The following is a 23,037-nucleotide window of genomic DNA, read 5'->3' on the forward strand; positions in this document are numbered from 1 at the left end:
GTTTTATGGTAGGATACCCTCAAATGAGGGCACCACCGTGAGGCCACCGCCACCGGTGATGAACTCCGGTGAACCGGTGGTGAGTAATGATGTAACCAATGAACTCTACTACATCAAACTTGTTCTTTTGATTATTGCATGTGTTGATTTTGAAAACCCGAATGATCTTGGTTTTTAGAAGTTGTTGATTTGATTTTGATTATGGGTTGATATTAGGATGATTTTTGATTTAAGGATTAAGAAAATCATTTGCATGTGTTGTTTTTTTTGAAAAACCCGAATGGGATTTTGGTTTTTAGAAGATCAAAAATGATTTTTAGTAATGATCATGACTTGTTGATGTTCATTCTTGTAAATTAGTGATTAATTAGAAAGTTTGGATGATAAAATTACTTAATGTTTGCATGCATGTACCAAAAAGGGTTATGTTCTTTTGTGATTTAAGTATGTTAATTGATAACAATGATTCTATGATAATTGGACTTGTATATTTGATTGGATGCAAAATTTGGGAATGCATGGTGAAGGTTTTGGTCCGACCTTGTGCTAATAAAAAGGAGAATTGATTTTATGACTTGATTTTGATATAATTAAGGTTTAACTAGAAAGTAATGAGATTGCATGTTGATTTAAAAGAGGAATTGTTAATGCATGTTTTGGTTTGATTGTGACTGTGGTTAAGGCCGAATGATCTATAGTACTTAAAAGGGGTCAATTCTAATTTAGATGTTTGTTTTGATCATAGAGATTAATTAAGGATTGCATGTGATATTAAAGTATAAGAATTAAAGTATAAAGAAATGAGAAGATTTATTTGTATTATCTATGGTTGTCATGCCGGTTTAAAGATGACTTTAGGATCGATACTGCAAGTTTTGCCGTTTGTTTATTAGTATAAGAATTTCTAGTAAAAAGAGCTATGTGTACTAATATAAAGTATGATTTGACTTCGAATGAGATAGAGATGTTTATAAGACGGTGATCGAGTCTATAAAGGTGTAAAAGGTTAAGAGTAAAGTTATATGTCGTGTGATGTGCTATGTGCTTATGTGTATAAGTTATATTCATATACTCGGGTAAAGAATATAATCGAGTTATCGTATTGAGTGATCATTCCGGGAACGAGAGTTGAGAACTGATTAATATTTTGGTTTTTATTGTAGATTCGGAGCATGAGGGCATTCAGGCTAGAAAAGGAAAGGGTATACTAGGTGGAAGTAGTTCAACCTTCAGGAAAATAAATTCAGGCAAGTAACTCTCCTTACTTTTGAAAATGGTTATAGAGAGGTTATTGTTCATACCATGTAGAGTATAGAATTGTTACTTAATGAACCCCTGTTAATGACTTGAGATACCCTGTGTTTGATCTTGATAAACTGTTATTGATAAGCTTACTGATTCAACCCTTTGGTAGCCTGTCCTTTCTGTTCAAGTTATTTATTAAGCCATGAACTGTATTGAACCCTATAATTATCCTTGCGAACCCTATTTAATGATACCTTATTTTCTAATCACCCTATTGATCCCTAAACAAATATTGATCCTTCTAACTTAAGTACCTTGTTATCCTTGTTACAGAATCCTTAAGAATTGTTCCTTGCTTATCTTTTAATCACTCCATGAACTCTGTTTTCTTAAAATTTGACTTAAGAATGATTTTCGACTTGAAAGAGTCTGAATGATTTCATATTCTTGGTAATGATAAAATGGATTTTAGAAAATATATTTGTTTTTTTTTTCAACTCAAGGTTTTCCAAACGAATTCCTGATGGATTGGATTGGGACGTAAGAGGCTAGTGGGACTAGTCCAGTCATGGTAAGAGGCTAGCGGGGCTAGTCCAACTTAAGGCTAAAATTATGCTGATTGGTACCTTAAAGACCGGATGGAGGTCGGTACGGGCTGATCACCCGTATTATAATAAAATGGAAAGATAAAGTGATCCAATCAAAGGTTCTAATTGATTATTTAAAAGGAAACTGAAACTTTCTGTTCAGTAAATTGATTCTTGAAAATGAAAATGGTTTATATTATTTTGAAAAGAGTTGATTATGTTAATGTGAAGCTTAAAGCTTGAGAACCCTGATTTTTAATCTGTTGATCATATGATTGATTCCATATAATGAAATACTGTTGTTTTCCTCTTCCTGAAAGATCTATTTTGATCCTTTAATGATTTGTGATAAATGTCGGCTTTCATGCTACGTTGAGCCTTATTCCTTAAAAGCTCCATATTGTTCCTTCATAACCTTTCCTTGACCCTAAAACTGGAAATCGGCCACCTAGAAAAAATAAAGTAGAATGCCCTGAGTTTGGTAAAGTATATTGTGAATTTGATATCGTAGAACTGCTTTATAGTTACTTGCGGAGTTTCATACTCATATGTTCTGTTTTAATATAACTATGGCAGTTAAGCAAGAAGATGGCCAGGCTTAGGCGTACTGCTCGTAAGAGCGTACCCAGTGGTCCCTACCGTGTTGAGGGCTTCCGGTTGCCAGAGCAGGTAGTGGTATTTTTGAGTGAGCACGCGCCTAGAAGGAAATCTGTAAAGATACAATGGGTTATCTGTCCGTTACCAGCCGGAATCGATATTGTCTATTTAATAATATATTGGGGTTGTAAGTTATATTTTATGATTGGTAGTTGTAATCTTGTCCCATACTTTATCATGTTTGATCCATTTAGTATTTAATCGGGGTTTATGCATATTTAATTATTAGAATTAAGGTGTGTGGGTCCTCATTTCCTAACCCCGAGATTGAGAGCGTCACATATGGTAACATTTAGTATTCCCTACTGTAACACAAATAAAAAATGTTACCTCAGATCAAACTTTAGTGAGTTTAGGTAACATTTTTGCTTGTAACGCCAAAAAAAATGTTGTTACAGGCATGATATGGTGTAGTGCACTGAGATATTCCTTGATCAATGGGATTCTGTATAAAAGATCCTATGTGGTTCCTTACTTAAAATATCCTATATGGTTCCTTACTTAAAATGTCTCAGACCTGATGAGGCACATTTGACTCTCGAGGAAGTACATGAAGGTATATGTGGCAACACTTGGGGGGCAGAGCGCTGGTACATAAGATAACCCGTTTAGGATTTTATTGGCCATTAAAGATGGCTGATGCCAAAGAATATGTGAAAAAGTGTGATCGTTGTCAGAAACATGCACCAGTTGTATGACAGCCTCTGGAGATGCTGACTTCCATTAATTCTCCCATTTCTTTTGCTATGTGGAGAATGGATATTCTCGGGCCTTTCCCGCCGGTTACCGTTCAAAGAAATTTTAGATCGTAGAGATTGATTATTTTACCAAGTGGATTGATGCCAAACCCCTAGCAAAGATTACGACTAAGCAGGTCGCTCAGTTCGTATGGGAGAATATTATGTGTAGATACGGAATTCCTTCACCGTCGTATCACACCCTTGGGTAAACTGAAGAGGATAAAGACCCTCATCATGAATATCCATGAGATTCTTGAATTTCTCAAAATCCATGTAGTCATCAATGATGGTTTTTTTATCACTCCGGAGCCTAACCAACTCAGCATGGGCCTTGGACAGCTCATCCGTCTTGGACTTCAACTTCTTCTGCAAGACCTCGGCCCTCTCTTTCCACTTCTTCATTTCCTTCTTGAAGGAATCAGAGTTCTCCTTCCACGACCTAGCCTGATGAAGGGCCACCAGGAAGTAGGTGTTGCTCTGCACAAAGAAATGAGATTTAACAAAGATTTATAAAAGAAAAAAAGAAGTTGAAGTTAAAAGAAAAGACAGAAGTATTACCGTTGCTTGGGCTTGTGAACCCAAAAGTTCAGTGGTCTCTATATCACTCAATGTCACGATATCAGTAAAATCGTGGGGAGTGATGGAATGATAAGACCAATCCTTGGCGTGCTTGGTGGATCCAACCACCGTATCAATTCTCCTAAAGCCCCAATGGGGCCTGAAGGAGTGTGCTTTCAGAGGGGGATCCACATCATCTCCCAGTTCCACTACCGGAACAAGGGGCTTGAAAAAAGAAGGCCCATCTAGTTTGCTCCTGGGGTCCCTGTTCAGCTTGGCCCTTTTTGGCAGCCTGATTCTCCATCCTTAGGCCTATTAATGTTGTTAATAGCCTCACAATCTGAAATAAGAAGGGAGAAAAACATTAAAATTTGAAAATAATTGAGTTTCAATAAAGAGAAAGAAATAAAAAAAATGCAGATAAAGTTACCCTTATCATTGGCCCGAGAGAGACTAACTTTTTTCAGGGAAAACTCCTCTAAAAGGGGTCCAGGAGTCTGTTTGGCCATTATCGGCAATGAGGGCTTGATAACGATCACTAGTACAAAAACAACCATTCTCGTCCGTTGAAAAAGGTTATTTGTGTCTGCCCTCAACAGACGCGTATGGAGGAGACGTATCAGCTAGAGAATATATATGGCTATTAGAGAACAGTCACGTATAGTTTTATTGTGTCTGTTTTGGAGACGCATAAAACATAAACAGCTGCACAAAGTATGAACTTTTACGCCCGGGTCTTTTACCAGACGCCAAAGGTTTTCTTGCATCTGCCCATAACAGACGTATAAAGTCAAAGAACAGATGTATAATATTCCTTTTATGGATGTTGTCGTAGAACAGCCGTAAAAAGTTTTTAAAATATATATATATATATTGTATTTTCAGCTAGCACGTGACCATACATGCATACATTTATGCTCACCTAATGCAAATTCTTATACAGTTTAATCCCAAATAATAAAATTACAAACTTGGCGAAGAAGAATTTTAATCTCAATTAATAAAACTAACATTAACTTATTCAAACATTATTTTGCCACAAACTAGTAAAATCTATAGTATATATCCTATCAGACATGTACTTCTTTACTAGGTAATTTCATAAAAATAAGTTCTACTGCTGTTGAATATGATCACCTCATCCTTGTTGTTGTTGAACACGATCACCTCAGCCCCTCCAAGACATTTTGTGCTAAAAGATCTTGTTTGAAAAAGATTGCTACTTTGCTTTACCAATTTTTTTGCAGAAGGCCGTATCGAAGGATTTTTGATCAGATAACTAGCATTTATTTGCTTGAAAGACTAATAAGAAAGTAATAAAAAAGGCATATTAAGGAACAAGATCAATATCTACATCATAAATAATAATTGTATATAGTAATTTAGTATACCTTGGATAACTTCCTGCTCCTTTTATAGTCAAAGCTAGGTGACGCATTCTGAAGATCATTACCAAAACCTAACATATAAATACTTATTTTGTATTTGTCATAATATGGGAACATCATAATATAGCAAAATTAGATAATATATTAGAACAACATACATGATGGTTCCCGTGGAGCATAGCATTTTCAGGAAAAATGATTCAAAATCATGATTTCTAATATGCCACCAAGGCAACAACAATAGAGTATCAACATACTGATTCTGCAGCGAAAACATATAGTTAAGAGAAGATTTTAACATTGAAGTTGTTTGTCTTGCTTTTGCTTTTTGGCCCCACGATGGGCACCTCAGCTTTCTCCTCCTTTGTCATGTATAGTGTCCTCATCAGGGATCTAATAAAACGTAAAACATTATATATATATACATATATATATATATGTACATAACACATATAAGAAAACAAGCAGAAGATAAAAAATTATTATACCAAGGAAGCTTGAGCTTTCACATTCTCCAAGTTAAAATCCCACCCACTACCTCATTTATATTCATTCTACACTTATTTAAAAATTAGGAAAGCACGTAGATAATTGATATAACAGTACATGATAAATTAAACTTTTAGCATACTCCATAATCCAATTGTGGGAAAGTACTGCCATGAAGTTTAAGTAAACATGTCCACCAAAATTGAATTTGGCGATTAATAAATATATATATACAAGAATGTTCTAGCATACCAACTTCTAATCATCACTACATAATGTGTATGTTGCAATTTTAAGGTTTTAAATGATGCTTACCTGAACAAATTGTATAAGAGAATGATGGTAGGATTATTGAATTTGAGGTTTAAATAAATAAATGATTTTTATTACCTGGGAAGGTCTACATGAAAAAATATCTCTCTTAGCACTATTTGGAACTCTTTAGGTTCTAGAATCATTTGCAACCTTGGGCTCACTTGGTATGGAATTCATATTCAATCTCTAAGTGCTCTTTTAATATGTGGTTAGCTCTAAGGAACAGGTTGCTTAATAAAAGTCGAATGCAGAACTTCGGCATGACCACTGATTTGGTCTGCAATCTTTGCAAGAATGAACAAGAAATGTAAAACATATATTGCAAGAACCATAGAATGCACAACCTTGATGGGTACTCTACTGCTAGGCGAGTGGCAAATAAAATGAAGCAAATATTCAAAGAGAAGTTGTTTTCTTGCATTAGTTTCAAAAAAGGGTCACTAAAGATACTAGTTTAGTATTATTACTTTTGTAAAGTGCTGATTAACATTTGAGCAGTTTAGTATTATTACTTTTGCATTAGTTTCAAAAAAGGGTCACTAAAGAGAAGTTGGCTTTTTTTGAAAAGGCTCTGCCTTTTATTATTTGACTGTATTATAGCCCTTTTATTCTGTATCTTAATTTCTTGGTTTATTACAATCTTTTTTCTAGCAAAAAAAAAAACAGACATGTTGATCAGGGGTAAGTGGTAAACTTACTGGACAAGATTTACTAAGCAATTAAATTAAACGTTTCGAGAATTTGATTTCATAGTCACTGCATAATCTAATTACTGGATAACAGTGTAGGCTGCATTGTTTAACTATGACTCATAGGTGTTAAATTCTTCAACAACAACATAATGGATATTAACATATTATCACAGCTTAGAATAATGGCTTTGCTCGTTAGGGATTGACATTATAAACAAGTTGAAATACAGAGCTACCAAAATTTTTGTATCTTTCTTCGAGTCATGTTGTATATTCCAACCGCAATTACTCCTCTTTAAACACAGAGAAGCATAATCTGTTGGATAATATGAAACATTTATTTGATTTATTTGCATTGTTTTATTTGATTGTTTTTATTCAGCTGAGTGGTATACTCCACGTTTGAATAAGTCTTGCATATCTGTTTAGATCATCAGTTAGAAGAGAAGTTGTAGGTGCTTGCACGATGTTGGTTAGAGTCATTGTAGGAGTGGATTACTGTGTGTGATCCTAGTTTTTAGCCTTTCTCTTATCTGTAGTTTTCTATATATTGTATTGTATGGATTATTAATAAACACAGCTTTCACGTGTACTTTGTTTCCTCAGTTTTACATTAAACACCTATATCTATATATATATCAGATTGTTTTCTTTATTTGGTATTAGAGCTTAGGATTATTGTATGCCCAAGTATATGCCAAAAATAACAACTACGGAGACTAGCAAGCTGAAGGAAGGAGCAATAGGGTTGAATTATCCGATGTTGGCCAGGAGTAACTACACAGCATGGGCACTTAAGATGAAAGTGTTTATGAAGGCTCAGGGGGTGTGGAATGCAATCGAGAACAAAGAAAAGGAAGCTGCAGTTGATGACAGACAAGACAAGATCGCCCTGGCTACCATATACCAGGGGATACATGAAGATATTCTGTTATCTGTGGCTGATAAAGAAACAGCCAAAGAAGCCTGGGAGGCTATTGAGACTATGTGTCAGGGAGCAGAGCGCGTGAAAAAAGCCAGGATCCAGACACTAAGGAGTGAGTTTGAATCCTTGAGTATGAAGGATAGTGATCAGCTAGATGAGTTCTATTTAAAGCTGAACGGAATGGTAACTAAGATACGTGCTCTGGGAGAGGAGATGAAGGAGAGCTATGTGGTGAAAAAACTGCTTCGTGCTGTACCATCAAAATTTCTCCACATTGTCTCTACCATCGAACAGTTCGGTAATTTAGACACCATGTCAGTTGAGGAAGCTGTGGGTTCCTTGAAGGCTCACGAGGAACGTGTGAAAGGACAAACAGAAGATGGGGGAGGACAACTCTTACTCACAGAAGAGGAGTGGTCCAAACGGGAAGGAGCTGATGGAAAGTTGTTACTGACAAGGGACGAGTGGATTAAACGCAACAACAAAGGTGATATTGACGGTTCCCCCAGCCAGAGATTCCGAGGAAGAAACAGTGGTCGTGTTGGACGTGACAAAAGCAGGCTACGATGCTATAATTGTAGTGCTTACGGTCATTACGCAGCTGAGTGTAAAAAACCCCGAAAGGAACGAGATCAACAACATGAAATGAATATGAATCAAGTTGAAGACGATGGGCCTGCTTTATTGCTGACTGAACACAGAGAAACGAAAGAAGACCTGATGTTGGTAAATGAAAGGAAGGTGGTACCAAAGCTCAAACAAAGTAGTGAACAAGTGGAGTCGAATTTATGGTATCTGGATAATGGAGCAAACAACCATATGACCGGACAAAGATCCAAGTTTAAGGAGCTAAACGAAAATGTGACAGGTCAAGTATGGTTCGGGGATGGATCGACGGTGGATATTAAAGGAAAGGGATCTGTTATTCTCTCGTGCAAAAATGGTGAGGAGCGTATACTCGATGAGGTATATTTTATTCCCATGCTTCGAAATAACATAATCAGTCTTGGGCAACTTTCTGAAGTTGGGAATAAGGTGGTCCTAAATGGTGAATACTTATGGGTGTATGATACACAAAGAAAATTACTTATGAAAGTGAAGAGGTCTCCTAACAGACTGTATAAAATCATTATTGAGACTGCAAAAGGTACATGTTTGAAAACAAGCTGTGAAGAAGTGTCTTGGTTATGGCATTCACGTTTAGGCCACGTTAATTTTCAAGCTTTGATGCTGATGCACTCGATGCAAATGGTGCATGGTATGCCTAAGTTTTCTCAGCCAAAAGGTGTTTGCACGGACTGTCTAATGGCAAAACAGGCAAGGAAGCCATTTCCTTTTCAATCAAATTTTCACGCAAAGCAAGGACTGGAGCTAGTACATGGAGACCTCTGTGGTCCAATTTCACCAGCAACTAAGGGAGGAAATAAGTATTTTCTGCTTCTTGTAGATGATTATAGTCGTTGGATGTGGGTTTACATGTTAAAGGGAAAGGACGAGGCATTAGCAATGTTTAAAAGTTTTAAAGCTAGAGTGGAGAACGGAACAGAGAAGCGGGTTAAAACTCTTAGAACTGATCGTGGAGGGGAATTCTGTTCTAAAGATTTCGAGGCCTTTTGTGCAGAAAATGGAATCACAAGGCAATATACGGCTCCATACTCCCCTCAGCAGAACGGAGTAGTAGAGCGTAGAAACCGCACTGTAGTTGCTATGGCTCGTAGTCTACTAAAACAAATGGAGCTGCCGATGACGTTATGGGGAGAAGCTGTGAGGCATTCTGTCTATCTTCGTAACAGGCTTCCCACACGCTCCATGAACGGACAAACACCTTACAAGGCATGGAAAGGTGAGAAACCGAACATTGGACATGTAAAAATATTTGGGTGCTTGGGTCACATGAAGGTGCCAGGATTCTACACAAAGAAATTAGAAGATAGAAGCAAGGAGGTGGTGCATCTGGGAACTGAGCCTGGAACCAAAGCCTATCGTTTATATGATCCAGAAACGGATCGTATCCTGGTAAGCAGAGATGTAATTTTCGAGGAGGGAAAAACTTGGAACTGGAACAAAGCTCAGCAAGGTATTCTAACCTGTAGTCGTGAGCATACATTCACTGTTGTGGACAGCTTCACAAATAATGAACGATACAATGACGGTTCTCAGCAGTTGAGCTCTGATTCGAAAACTGTGATGGGTACACCAGAATCACAGTCAAGCACGCAAGGTTCATCTCAGCATTTGAGTTCTAATTCGGAAGCTGAGATGGGTACACCTCAATCACAGTCAAGCACACGAGGCTCATCACTATCAAAAACTCAAAGCTCGGAAATAGAAGTTAGCAGTGAACCAAAACATTTTGCCTCGATTGTTGACATATATAACAACACTGAAGAAATCGAATTAGATGACGAGTTGTTATTAATGGGAGTGGATGAGCCAAGAAACTATGAGCAAGCTGTCAAGGAGAAGAACTGGAGGGAAGCAATGCAGCAAGAAATGAATTCCATCGAGCAAAATAATACCTGGAAACTAATGGAGTTACCTGCAGATCGTAAGGTGATTGGGATGAAGTGGGTCTACAAGATCAAGCGAGATGCACATGGTAAAATAATAAAATACAAGGCAAGGCTTGTAGCGAAGGGATACGTTCAGGAACGAGGAGTGGATTTCGATGAAATATTCGCTCCTGTCACCAGACTCGAGACTGTTAGGCTGCTGTTGGCTTTGGCAGCAAAGTATGGTTGGGAGGTACATCACTTAGATGTTAAAACAGCGTTCCTGAATGGCGAGATAGAGGAAGAAGTCTATGTTACTCAACCACAGGGATTTGTCAAGGAGGGACAAGAACGTTTGGTTTACAAGCTGATAAAAGCACTCTATGGTTTAAGACAGGCTCCACGAGCCTGGTATGCGAAGCTCAACAAGAGTCTTGAGATCATGGGTTTTTCTAAGTGCCCACATGAGTATGCGGTATATACTAAAAATAAAGGCAGTGATACACTCATCATTGGAGTATATGTAGACGACCTACTGATTACAGGCACCAGCATTGCTGTCATTGAAGAGTTTAAGCAACAGATGAGTGATCAGTTCGAGATGAACAACCTGGGAAAGCTGACGTACTACTTGGGAATAGAAGTGAATCAAGGGGATGATTTTATTGAGCTCAAACAAACAGGATATGCTCGCAAGGTGTTGGAGAAGGCAGGAATGGGAGAATGTAATCCCACTAAATATCCTATGGACCCAAAGGAACACATTACTAAAGACGAAGGTGGCATGCTGGTGGATCCAACGGAGTACAAAAGTATGGTCGGGGGGTTGCGTTATCTTGTTCACACTCGCCCGGACATTGCCTACGCAGTGGGTATAGTAAGTCGTTTTATGGAGAAGCCCACTATTATGCACAAACATGCTGTGAAGCGGATCCTCAGGTATGTTAAAGGAACTCTAGATTTTGGTTTAGTGTACTCCAGGCACAATACAAACAACATGCTCGTGGGATAATCAGACAGTGACTTAGCTGGGCAAACAGACGACAGAAAAAGCACAGGGGGAATGGTTTTTTATTTGAATAATAGTCTCATAACCTGGGTCTCTCAGAAACAAAGGTGTGTTGCATTATCATCTTGCGAGGCAGAGTTCATGGCTGCCACCGCAGCTGCCTGTCAGGCGATTTGGTTAAAGAATTTGGTGAGTAAGATCACAGGGGAAGAAATAGGTCCAATTACATTATATATTGATAATAGGTCTGCTATAGATTTAGCAAAAAACCCAGTGTTTCATGGCAGGAGCAAACACATCGATGTACGGTATCATTTTATTCGTGAATGTGTGGAAAGGAAGGAGATAGTCATCAGGCATATCAACTCTGAGTTGCAGCGTGCAGATATCATGACAAAGGGACTCACCACGGTTAAGTTTGAAAAGATGAGGATGCTGCTGGGAGTTAAAGAGTTAAATAAATAAGTTTCATATTGAGGGGGTGATTGTTGGATAATATGAAATATTTATTTGATTTATTTGCATTGTTTTATTTGATTGTTTTTATTCAGCTGAGTGGTATACTCCACGTTTGAATAAGTCTTGCATATCTGTTTAGATCATCAGTTAGAAGAGAAGTTGTAGGTGCATGCACGATGTTGGTTAGAGTCATTGTAGGAGTGGATTACTGTGTGTGATCCTAGTTTTTAGCCTTTCTCTTATCTGTAATTTTCTATATATTGTATTGTATGGATTATTAATAAACACAGCTTTCACGTGTACTTTGTTTCCTCAGTTTTACATTAAACACCTATATCTATATATATATCAGATTGTTTTCTTTATAATCATCCACAATTACGGATAATTCAAAACTTTTACTTTATTAGATTTCTTGAAAAGATATTTATACAAACACATAAAAATTGATATTAGAAGAAACCATATATAAAACATAAATTAGTGTTTGGAGGTTGAAACTATAAGACTCAACTTCTTTATCCTCGAGACAACCCTTGTCCATCACTGGCCAGAACTTTACGTTTAAATTCAACAAACATGTAACAAGTATGAGCGCCGAGACCACACTACCACAAAGTAACAAGCGCCATCAGAACTGAACTTGATATTATATAATATATAATTGATTATATTTATTACATACAGTTCCAAAAAGTGTGAGCATACATATGAAGCATATTGTGACACTCTAGATATGAACCATCACGCTTTTCTGAGACTTGTGTCACTCAAGATAATATATTTTGCAGGAAAGTAAAAAGAAGGAGGTTATATTTTCCTTGTCTAGGTTTCATCATAATAGACAAACTTGATTAACCTCAATCCATCAAAATAAGTATATTCAGGCAAGACACACACTACCCCCTGCCATATAGTTATATTGTTAATTTTTAAGAAGACTGAACTATACTAATAAAATGAGCTTAAAGACAGATTATTGCACACATATATAAATTGCAGCGATTGGATAACACTTACAAAGCGGTGCATTCACGTTATCAATGGAAGCCACCATATGAACATGAGAACAAGCAGCAATTCTTGCATGATACTGTTTACTGTCAGCGTCCAGCAATCCAGGCCCATCAATATTGTGAATGACAACACAAATGGAGCATTCGTTCCCCTCTGAGTAAGGTCCATCTAGAAAAGTGATAAGATCATCCATGGACAGGGTGTTAAATGGTCGTTGGCTCCCTGAAGGAGTCTTTCTCTGTGTCTTTAACTACTCCCCCAGCAGTTCACATAATGTTATTAAGACCTGAAATACAACATTCACATCAAGTATGACAATACCAAAAATATTGGTATATGTTGGAAAGCCTTCTGAGACATAAGAATTAAACAAAGAGAAAATACAATTGGACCTAGTATGTGTATGTCACAAAGCATTTGCTGACCAAATTGATAAACAAAATATAGTGACAGAAGTGACTAAATAAAGAACCATAGGAACTAGCTTAGTAGCATGTTTCTGTGTTGTGTGTGAGTTTTAATATCTGTACAACCCATATTACAGACCAATACAATTAATCTTACTTGAAAAAACCAAATGACACCAAGTAAAGATTAACAAAATATAGCAAGTGACAATATTAATGCACATATATATATAAAACACAAGAATACAATTTAAATGCCTACATAAGCATTTTAACACAGAATTTTGACACTATAAGCAAAACCAGCAAATGTGTTCCTAGTACACATCAAAACCAGCATCTAAATCACAGACTAATCACTCTACAATTAAGTCTAGACGACAATTTTAATATCAAAACCAGGGGAAGAGATAGTCGTAGAGTATATAAGCAAACACCCAAAACACTATCTAAATCACAGAGTAATCGACAGAAGACCTTGTACCAGCATCTGTGTTCAAGTACACATATGTCATTGTAGGAAACTTAACACTAGAAGACATATATGAAACACAAATGGCAAATCTGTATCAATAAAAAAGAACCAAGTACTAAGAAAAAAACAAAAAAAAACCTAAGACTCGTTTAAGTAGAGTCGTCAGACTCACTGAGTTCGGAAATCCCATAAATCTTTAATATTTACGGACTTCAACTAAAGGGCTTTTTATCTACAACATGAATCCATCACCAAACAGTTATAAATCAACAATTGATCTACGTTTTAGCACAGGCGATTTCTAGGGTTTTGAGTATGTGAAGAGATCGAGTTCTTAAAGTGAAGTAAACCATGGAATTTGTGTAATCGATGCCGCAAAACACGACTTCGGTATCGGTTTTCATGAGAAATGGATAGTTTTTTCCGAAAGTAGAAATCGACGGTAAGGTTTTGTGAGGTCAGAGGTGTATGCGGGGAGAGAATCATGTGTTTTGTGTAATAATTTTTTATACATACATTTTGTATGATAATGTTTAGACATATATTTTATCCTTTTTTAATGAACTTTATACGCCTGTTTCAATAAACCAACATATTTATTAATCCTCATGCATCTATTTCTAAAGAAGAGACGTATATGACTCACTAACATACGTTTAAAAAATTCTTATACATCTGTTTAAATATAACATACGCATAAAATTATATTCTTGTACTATATGCGTCTGTGCATGTCAAGACAGGCGCAAAAAATTATTTTATACGTCTTTTCAGCTTACATTAGATGCAAATTGGGAGACGTATATGGCAGGTTTTGTACTAGTCTGACCTCCTCATTAGTTAACCTAATGCTAGAAGGGCTACCATAAACTACTTTGCAAAAGAGCCTACAGAAAAGAGTGGGCCAATCGCTTTCGGCCCTGGTCAGCCTAACAAATTCGTCTCTCCATTTTGGGTTATTCTCGACAATGGAGTTATCATAAAAAATATGGAAAATTTTGGGCCTTTGACGTAGTAAATCCCAATCCGGTTGAGTTAAAGCAATATTATAGAACTAAATTTTTTTCCTAAAAACGGTGACTAAAAGAGGAAATTTATTCATAAGACATAATACCCAAAAACAAATAATATTCCTCCATGCGTTAGGACTGGAGCTAGCATGGGTTTATTTGCATATCTGCAAACAGACGCGGAATGAATTCATGGAAGGGGAACCTAAGAACTGCGATTAAGGGTCCTCAATAAATAAAGATTGTATCCCCCTTTTAAATCCAGGCCCTATCCCCAGGGGCGGCCGGAGTAATCCTAAGGTTAGGGGGGAGTTTGTACATGGTGTTAAAGGCTTATATCCTATCATCTTGCTCCTGAAAAGTATTACCATGGTTGTAAGAATCTAAATCAGACAAAGAGGGATATTCATCACCTCTGGTGTTTATCATGTCTATAAGAGAAGTATAAGGAGAAGGTATCTGAATGGCGGTACCTCTTTTTGAAGTATTCATCTTGGGCAACCTAGGAAGGTCGCAATCAGCCATTGATATTCTTGGGAAGGAGGCCTGAAACCCAGAAAAAAGTTGAAGGTGGTGGAGCTACGGTGGTAGATAAACGACGGAAATCACCTTCTTTAGAAAGAAACTAGAGAGAAATTTGAGAGATTTGGAGAGTGAGAGGTGAAATGAGAAATCTCATTTCTCACCAAACTTATATAGCCAAATTTTCGAAAAATGAATCGACTAAAAGCCCATGAAGGCAAGGCTCAATCAAGTAAAGCCTACTAGAAAAAATGTTTCTGGGACCATCTAGAAGGTGAAAAAGAATCTGAAAGGTCAGATTTCGACCAGAATTTTGGCTAAAAAGGGGCACCGTGGTCAAAATTTTATTCGATTCGAGTGGTAAAAAAGTGTTTAAATCGATCAGAGTCCTAATCAATGGTGAAAGGAACCTGGTCGAATTTTTATTTGATTAGAGGGGTAAAAAATCACTTAAGTCGATCATAGTCCTGATCGAAAAAGAAACAATTATGATCGAATTTTCATTCGATTAGAGGGGTAGTAATTCACTTATGTCGATCAGAATCCTCATCGATGGAAAGAGTAATCCTGATCGAATTTCAAATAGACCTTAGTGTCAAACATAAGTATAAGTCAATCAGAGTCCCGATCGAATCGATTAGAAATCCTGCTCGATTTTCCTTAGAGCACTGGCAAAATCCAAATTAATTTGATCAGGATCCTGGTCGAAATCGATCAGGAATCCTGGTCAAAATTCTCATCGATCAGAGGGGAAAATGTAAGCTAAAGTCGACCAAAATCTTGGTCGAAATCGTTCGGGAATCCTGGTTGATTAAGAAATAAACTTGGTCGAAATAGGCTGAAAATTAGGGACAAATTCTAGGAATTAAGGTAAAATTTCAGAAATTAACGAAAAACACAAGAAATTAAGGAAAAATTCCAGAAATTAAGAAAAAATTTCTGTAAATTAAGGAAAAATATCAGAAAACTTCTAAGAACTAGGAATGAGGTAATAAAAATAAAAGGGTTTTCAAGACAACCTTGAAGCCACGTACAAGGAAAATCATTTTAAATTTATAGGTCGCTTCACACTTTACGCAAAATCGATACACTATAAGGGAACATATGAACCGAACTTCTGCAAAATCTTATACGGTTTTCCCAGAAGTTGGGGGGCAAATGATAGGGGATAAAATAAACCTTAATTATGTCATTAATATTGCATTAATTTCATCTGGGGCTGCAAGGCCCATTAAAGAAGGCCATGCATATGACATTCAAACCAAGAAGTTTAACACATTGATCAAGCCAAAGAAGGATAACATATTGATCAGGCCTGATAGAACAAAGAAGGCCCAATAAACCTAAATATTTATTATTTTCGTAATTGGTAAATAACCGTAAAATCAGCTATTGGGAAAAGTCCTAATATAGGTATGAAACCTTGTGGATTAGCCTTCAAGAGGTCTCATAGAATAAGGAGTCAAATTCCTACTTCCCGGGACTCCAAAATCCATTCTAATTCTGAGACTTGTCCACCAAGTCTCCTAACCCTAGTCCAATGTAAGGACTCCCAACATCTATATAAGGGGCCTCACCCCATAAATCAGAACTACGTTTTTTGACTTGATCCTTGGCAATCAGCAAGGTACGTAGGCATCTTGTTAAGGCAGATTGAGTCACGAGATACAAGAGCAGTGAAATCAAGTTTCGAAGCTCACGAATCCTAATATTAAATACAGTAGTTAATACACCCTAGTTTTCTAATGCATAACAGTCGGTTGTTCATTACATTTGATTGGTATGGAAAATAACAACGGTTGGATATTATATTAACATTTAAACTTCATATGTTAGGAGTTTGAATCTTGTCAATAACATATTATATTTTAACTATTATATTGTTTATTTTTAACAAATTCTAGAGGTTCAAGGTTAGAGTCCGGTGGACAATGTATCATATATTATATTATTATTTTCAGTCAAGTCACAAATTATCATAAAACATTTATTGTTATAACTTATTATATTTTTCAATTAATTTTTCAACAAAGAAAAGTTTATATTAAGGTTCGAGTCGCGTGAACAACATATTACATATTATATTGTTCAATTTTAGTCAATCTCAAATTATCATACAAAATATATAGTTATAATTTATTATGTTCTTGAATTATTTTTTCAACTATCTTAAATCTATATTAATGTTTGAGTTTCGTGAATAACATATTATATATTATATTATTTATTTTCAATCAAGTCTCAAAATATCATGAAATATATATTATTCTAACTTATTATGTTCTTCAATTTATTTTTCAAATATTAAAAATTTATATTAATATATTAATAATTTTAAGATAAAATATATTATTAAATTTTATTTAAGTGTTAAAAGCAATCAATGTATCACAAGGGTTACATGCTAGTATTTACATATAAGCGGTATACATGGTTAATAAAATTTTTGGCCGTGGCTAGGCCTCTATCAGTAAGTAAGTAAGTACATTTTCACAAAAAAATAAATTTAATCAATTTCAAACCAAAAATTGAAAAGATAAAAATTGATTTAACAAAGATGTTACCTTATTTTTTTCTTAATAAATTCATGCACTTTAAACTACCCTATACCATTTTCTAAAATGAAATAAAAATAATACTAATTAATGAATACACAAAGGTACTAATTAATTAATAAATAACTTGAAAATTGTTGTGAAAAAAATATTTCATAATCATGAAAATATATATTCCCTATTACAAAAATAAAAAAAAAACTTCTTTTCCATTCCTTAACCAAAAGAAACTTCTTTTCACCTCCACATATATCAGCAGCCCCCGATACCAAGTTGAGAAGTCTAGTTTTTTAATATATATGGCAGAACAATTGAGCGGCCAAGAAGAAGGGGAGATGGGATGAGAAGACGATTATATTATTCCGGTGCTAAAAGGTATGTATCTAATTTATAAAACTGATGATATAAATCACTTACAGGTTATAATTTTTAACAAAAAGCTTTGCTCAAATACATTATGAAAAACAGGCCCTTATTGGCCGCTCCTATTTTTACGAATTCTTGTGTTTTTAATCCCAGATTTCTGTTTTTTTTTTGATGTATATTATGAATAGGAATGATTAAAGGATTGGTCATGATACATCAAATTAGCAGCATTCTTTCAGCTCGGTAATAAAGGAGGTTGTTCTAGGAAAGAGGCAACTGAAGAACTCCTCTTCTGGGGTTACTAAAACCAAACCGTGAGTCATTTACCAGTTATATAGATATAGTTTAATTGAGTTATGTCTTACACCTTACCACGGGAAAGGAATCTCGGAAAGCTAATAGGACTTCAAACATGTTTCATGGTTAAAGGTTGCTGCATCAACAAGAAGAGCTATGGCAGATATGGAAAAGAAACCTGCATGGTTGAAAGAATTGTTGGCTGAAACATTCTTTGAAGAATGTGAGGTCCATGATCCTACAAGGAAGAATGAGAAGGACATATATTTCTTGTTATGTTAATATGGTTAAAGGTTTCAGCTAGGACCAACAAGTTATCCTTAACAGTTACTTTAACCAAATAAATTGCTTCTTGATTGTAATAAAGATTATTATTTGTAATTGTTTTATATTCTCATCATATATGAGCACTTGTTACATATTAGTTACTATCATAATAAAGCTAAAATATGTTTGGATTGCAATTTTTTTTTATATCTTAAGCGGGTCCTTATTTAAAAAAGTAATAGCAATCCTAGGATTGCTGCTATGCCATTTTCATATAAGTGGAAAAAGAATGCATAACGGAAGTAATTTAGATGGCTACACAATGAAGACATAGTCAGCCAAATGTCACAATCTCATCTCAATTTGTAAATATACATTTAGAGGTAATAAAAATTATTGTTAATTTTATTTTTAAAATAGTTGATAAAAAACTCGCACACTTCTATGATTTAAACTAGAGTTTTTGAAAAATAATTCAAAAAATGGAGGAATATATAGTCGTGTATCAATGATTTAAAATAAATAATAAATTTACCAAAATCCACATGTTATTAAATAATAAAACCTCATGAACTTTTCATACCAGTTTGTACATTTTAATGATTTTTTTTATAATTTAAAAAGAATATCACACCTATTTTATGATTATCTTAAACTCATAATTGATTGCATTACAAAATATTATTTTTAAATCTTTATTTCAATATCGTTGAATTTAAAGGTATTTTAACAATATAAATTAAATTTATTGTTAAAAATTAAATAATTTTATTAATGCGTTAATTAAATACAATCCTAAGTCACATTTATTATGACAGTTTTAGTTGAAGAACAAAAAGAGTTACACACATCACTAAGCTTTAAAAATATATTGTACCACTTTAATTTGGCAGCTATTTAAAATCCTTTCTCAATTATATTTTGTGAACATATGTTTAATTGTCCTATCTTTTTGCACCAGTTACCCAACTTTTCTTAGTTTTGACCGTTTACGATAACAAAAACAAACGGGATGACATGATTACTAAGCATATTTATTTGAAATCAAATTAAATTATTAAATAAACCAAAGTTAAAAACCAATTCTAATATTAGTTAGTGAAGGCGTGACATGCTTGCTATGAATACTCAAATCCCGAGTAGGCCCGTCAATGGAGTGAAAATCTGATCTGAGACCATTTTAGCGGATATGAACCGAACCATTAAAATTTTGATACCGGATCGGACCCGATAAGAAAAATCCTATATAGTTCTTATATTAATGGGTGTGTGTGTATATTTATGTATGCAACTATATGTATGTAAATATATGTTTATGTATATATATATATATGATAATATTTTTTTTTACAATTTCCAATTTAGAATTCTTATTTTTAGTCAAGGTCGATTGTCTGTACTTCAATCGATATAGTCTCTACAGTCCATTCCATTTCTATATTATACTCTAATTCTTTTAACTTTACAAAACCGTATATCAATCCCACCCCCCAAATCTCAATTCAAATAATAGTTTCATTTCGATACATCAAATTTTTTTCCATTTTTAGAATCAAATACTCTAAAATTCAATGATATATTTTCATTTTATAATAACATTTGTAATAAGTTATGTTAAAACATAACTAAACATAAATGGAGCGATCTGAAATTTGTGATACTAATCGACCCCTATAAAAAATCCGGGACCGATTCGATCCGAATCCGAATCCAAAAAAATAAATGGATATGGATATTGATTTAGGTCGATCTGATCCAAACTCGATCCATTGACAGGCCAAATCCCGAGTAGTGGCTAAAGTGTTTGCCCCGAATGCTGAAATCTTAACCATCGATCGATGTGCCCCTACTATGAGATGCATTTGAAATTATATCATATACATAATTAGTATAAGGAGGATATTTGGTTGTCCGTACTATCATATAAAGCATACAAACCGTTAGATTAAAAATAAAATTAACAGTCATGATTATTTGGTATTTGTTGGAAATGTGATAAGTAGAAGTAAACTAAAAATACTTCGATTATGATACGAACACCCAATAATAAATAGATAAGAACACATAATCTAATAATAAATATATTATAATAAAAATATATTATAATAAACACACTTTCTCAACAATATAATTAAAAATATATATTAAAAATTTAAAATAGTAGAAAAATATATGTACATAATGAAAAAATAATACACTAATCATACACCAATGGATTATGAGAAAAAATGAAAATTATTATAAAAAACTACTCTTAATTTGTTTAAAAATGTAAGTTTCAAAGTTATGGTAATTTATTTGATAATATATGCACATAATGAACAAATAATACACTAATCATACACCAATGGATTATGAGAAAAAATGAAAATTATTATAGAAAACTACTCTTAATTTGTTTAAAAATGTAAGTTTCAAAGTTATGGTAATGTATTTGATAAAACTAATAAGCAATCCGGTGCACAACACACGTTTAAGCTAATACTAGATTACAGGGGTAATTTTCTTTATTTCAGGATCCACATGTTAATATATAAGTTGTATTGTATGATATGATTATATGTATGAGAATTAGGGGTCTTATTATTTATTGGTATGGTCCTCGAGTCTTTTCTTTTACCCATTATTTGTTAGGTTTTGGGTCCTTATTTTTTATGATTATTTTGTGCACACTTCATCTATATATTTATGTGATCTATACTCTTTTATATCACTCTCTGTTCATAACATTAAAATGAATCACTGTGAAAATATTATAAGAAATTGGAAGTATATATTATTGTTCATTGCAAGAATATTGAATTTGTTTATCAAAGAACTTTGAACTCATTGATATGCACTCAATTTACAACGAAATAGGGAACGGTAAATGTTCTTATGATTTTTGGTTTTGAATGTTTGATGAACCTTTAGATGTTGAAATGGTATGCCAATATATGATAAAAGTGATGTTGGTACAATGTTGGATATCCTTGCATACTCTAATTATTTGACAGGTTATAACTACTAAAATTGATTCAGATGGATAGACAATTGATTGCTTTTTATTGAAACAATTACAAGATGTTATACCATAAAATCGTCAAGGGTATTTTATCGGATCTTTAAGGAAATGGGTTGAATCACCACCGAGGAAGAAGACAGACGAGCTCCGAAAAACGCGTCTCTCGAGCCTAGGGCGCACCCTACAGGGCTCACGCTATATGGGAGTCGCTTACGGCGACTATTAGCGATGAAGAGTTATAACGAATATTGGTGAAGTTTTATATGAAGTCTTACGACGACCATCACAATGGGAGATCACAACAACCATAGAAAAGGAAGTACGCAAAGGTCGTTACGATGATGATGCCATGATGGTCACTATAGGAGAAGATGACGATGAAGAACAAGTATTGATAAGGAGTCTATAAAGGATGATTTTAAGCTAAGGGAGAAAGAGTGAAGCAATCAATGAACAAAGAATGATCCGGGCTCCAAAGAAATACCTTCGGACTTCTCTTGGGCGCGCCTTGTGCGCTGTGGCCGTATGGGGTGGCCACTCCACAATGCAAGTAAAATGCTTAGGAAGAATTAGCAAGGAGATTGCTCGTACAACTAAACTGTGAAGTAAACGAAGTATAAGAATAATACAAGAGAATAAAAGGATCCCTGGAGGAGATTTCTATGACTAAGACACGCCGTAGGCATATAGGAGGCCTCCAGAGGACTCCAATTCTTTCCAGGGCACTCCCGAAGAATGAAAAGGGCCCTCCGGGAGCCTGTCATCCTGAAAAACATATTGAAGGCTTTATTTTGTAGTCTAGCGAGTGTTCCTTGTAGGGTAACTGTCGTAAACAATTAGTATGTGCTTTCTCTACTAGAAATATGACATCAGGTATCGGTTCAGAATCAATGTTAAAAATAATCTGAACCGATATCTTCGCGTGCGATGTTAAATGTCATCACCCTTTGGCATTGGTTAACAACCGATGTCTATTATAGTGCTATACATCGGTTTTAAGAATAATTATGATGTCTTTACAACAAATTTCAGCTTATATTACACTATTTCTAATTGAATAAGAGTATATTATGAGGTATTTATCCATTAAAATATGAAACTTTACAAGCTCTAGAAGCCATTTATTAAATTTCATCTGAAAAAACCGATGTCAAAACAGAGAATCAATATCGGTTCATTTATTTGCCCGATGTGATATGTGGGATTAGACATCGGTTCATTTAGACGTCCCATATGAAATGTAGGATTATACATCGGTTTTGTTTCTGTATCCAATATGAAATCATTTTATTTAACACCGGTTATTTTCTTAAACCGATGTGTACTCTACTATTTTAAAATTTAAGACATCAACTTTTATAAACTTTCGACGTTATTTGCCTTCTTTACATTGAGTTTCTTTGAGAACTGAGGTCAAATGACTATTTCACATCACATTATTTAGTTTTTTTTCATTTAATATTATTTTACCTGATGTCTTACTTATATTTTTTACATTAGTTTATATTTACCAATGTGATGTTAATGTTTAGTATATTACATGCCATCCTGATACTGTTCA

General features: G+C 34.7%; 2 long non-coding RNA genes across 2 annotated transcripts; one reads left to right on the plus strand and one right to left on the minus strand.

Annotated features, from left to right (window-relative positions):
* Nucleotides 1-4,752: 4,752 nt before the first annotated feature.
* On the minus strand, nt 4,753-12,853 carry LOC141676786 (uncharacterized). Its single transcript, XR_012557139.1, has 3 exons — nt 12,577-12,853; nt 5,179-5,568; nt 4,753-5,089 (listed from the first exon to the last, which is right to left on the minus strand). It is a non-coding gene; the product is annotated as an uncharacterized LOC141676786 (long non-coding RNA).
* Nucleotides 12,854-17,817: 4,964 nt separating this feature from the next.
* LOC141677484 (uncharacterized) lies at nt 17,818-18,497 on the plus strand. The gene is made up of 3 exons (XR_012557441.1): nt 17,818-17,917; nt 18,097-18,222; nt 18,338-18,497. It is a non-coding gene; the product is annotated as an uncharacterized LOC141677484 (long non-coding RNA).
* Nucleotides 18,498-23,037: the final 4,540 nt, after the last annotated feature.

Source organism: Apium graveolens, chromosome 8, assembly GCF_009905375.1.
Source record: "Apium graveolens cultivar Ventura chromosome 8, ASM990537v1, whole genome shotgun sequence".
Classification (NCBI taxonomy): domain Eukaryota; kingdom Viridiplantae; phylum Streptophyta; class Magnoliopsida; order Apiales; family Apiaceae; genus Apium; species Apium graveolens.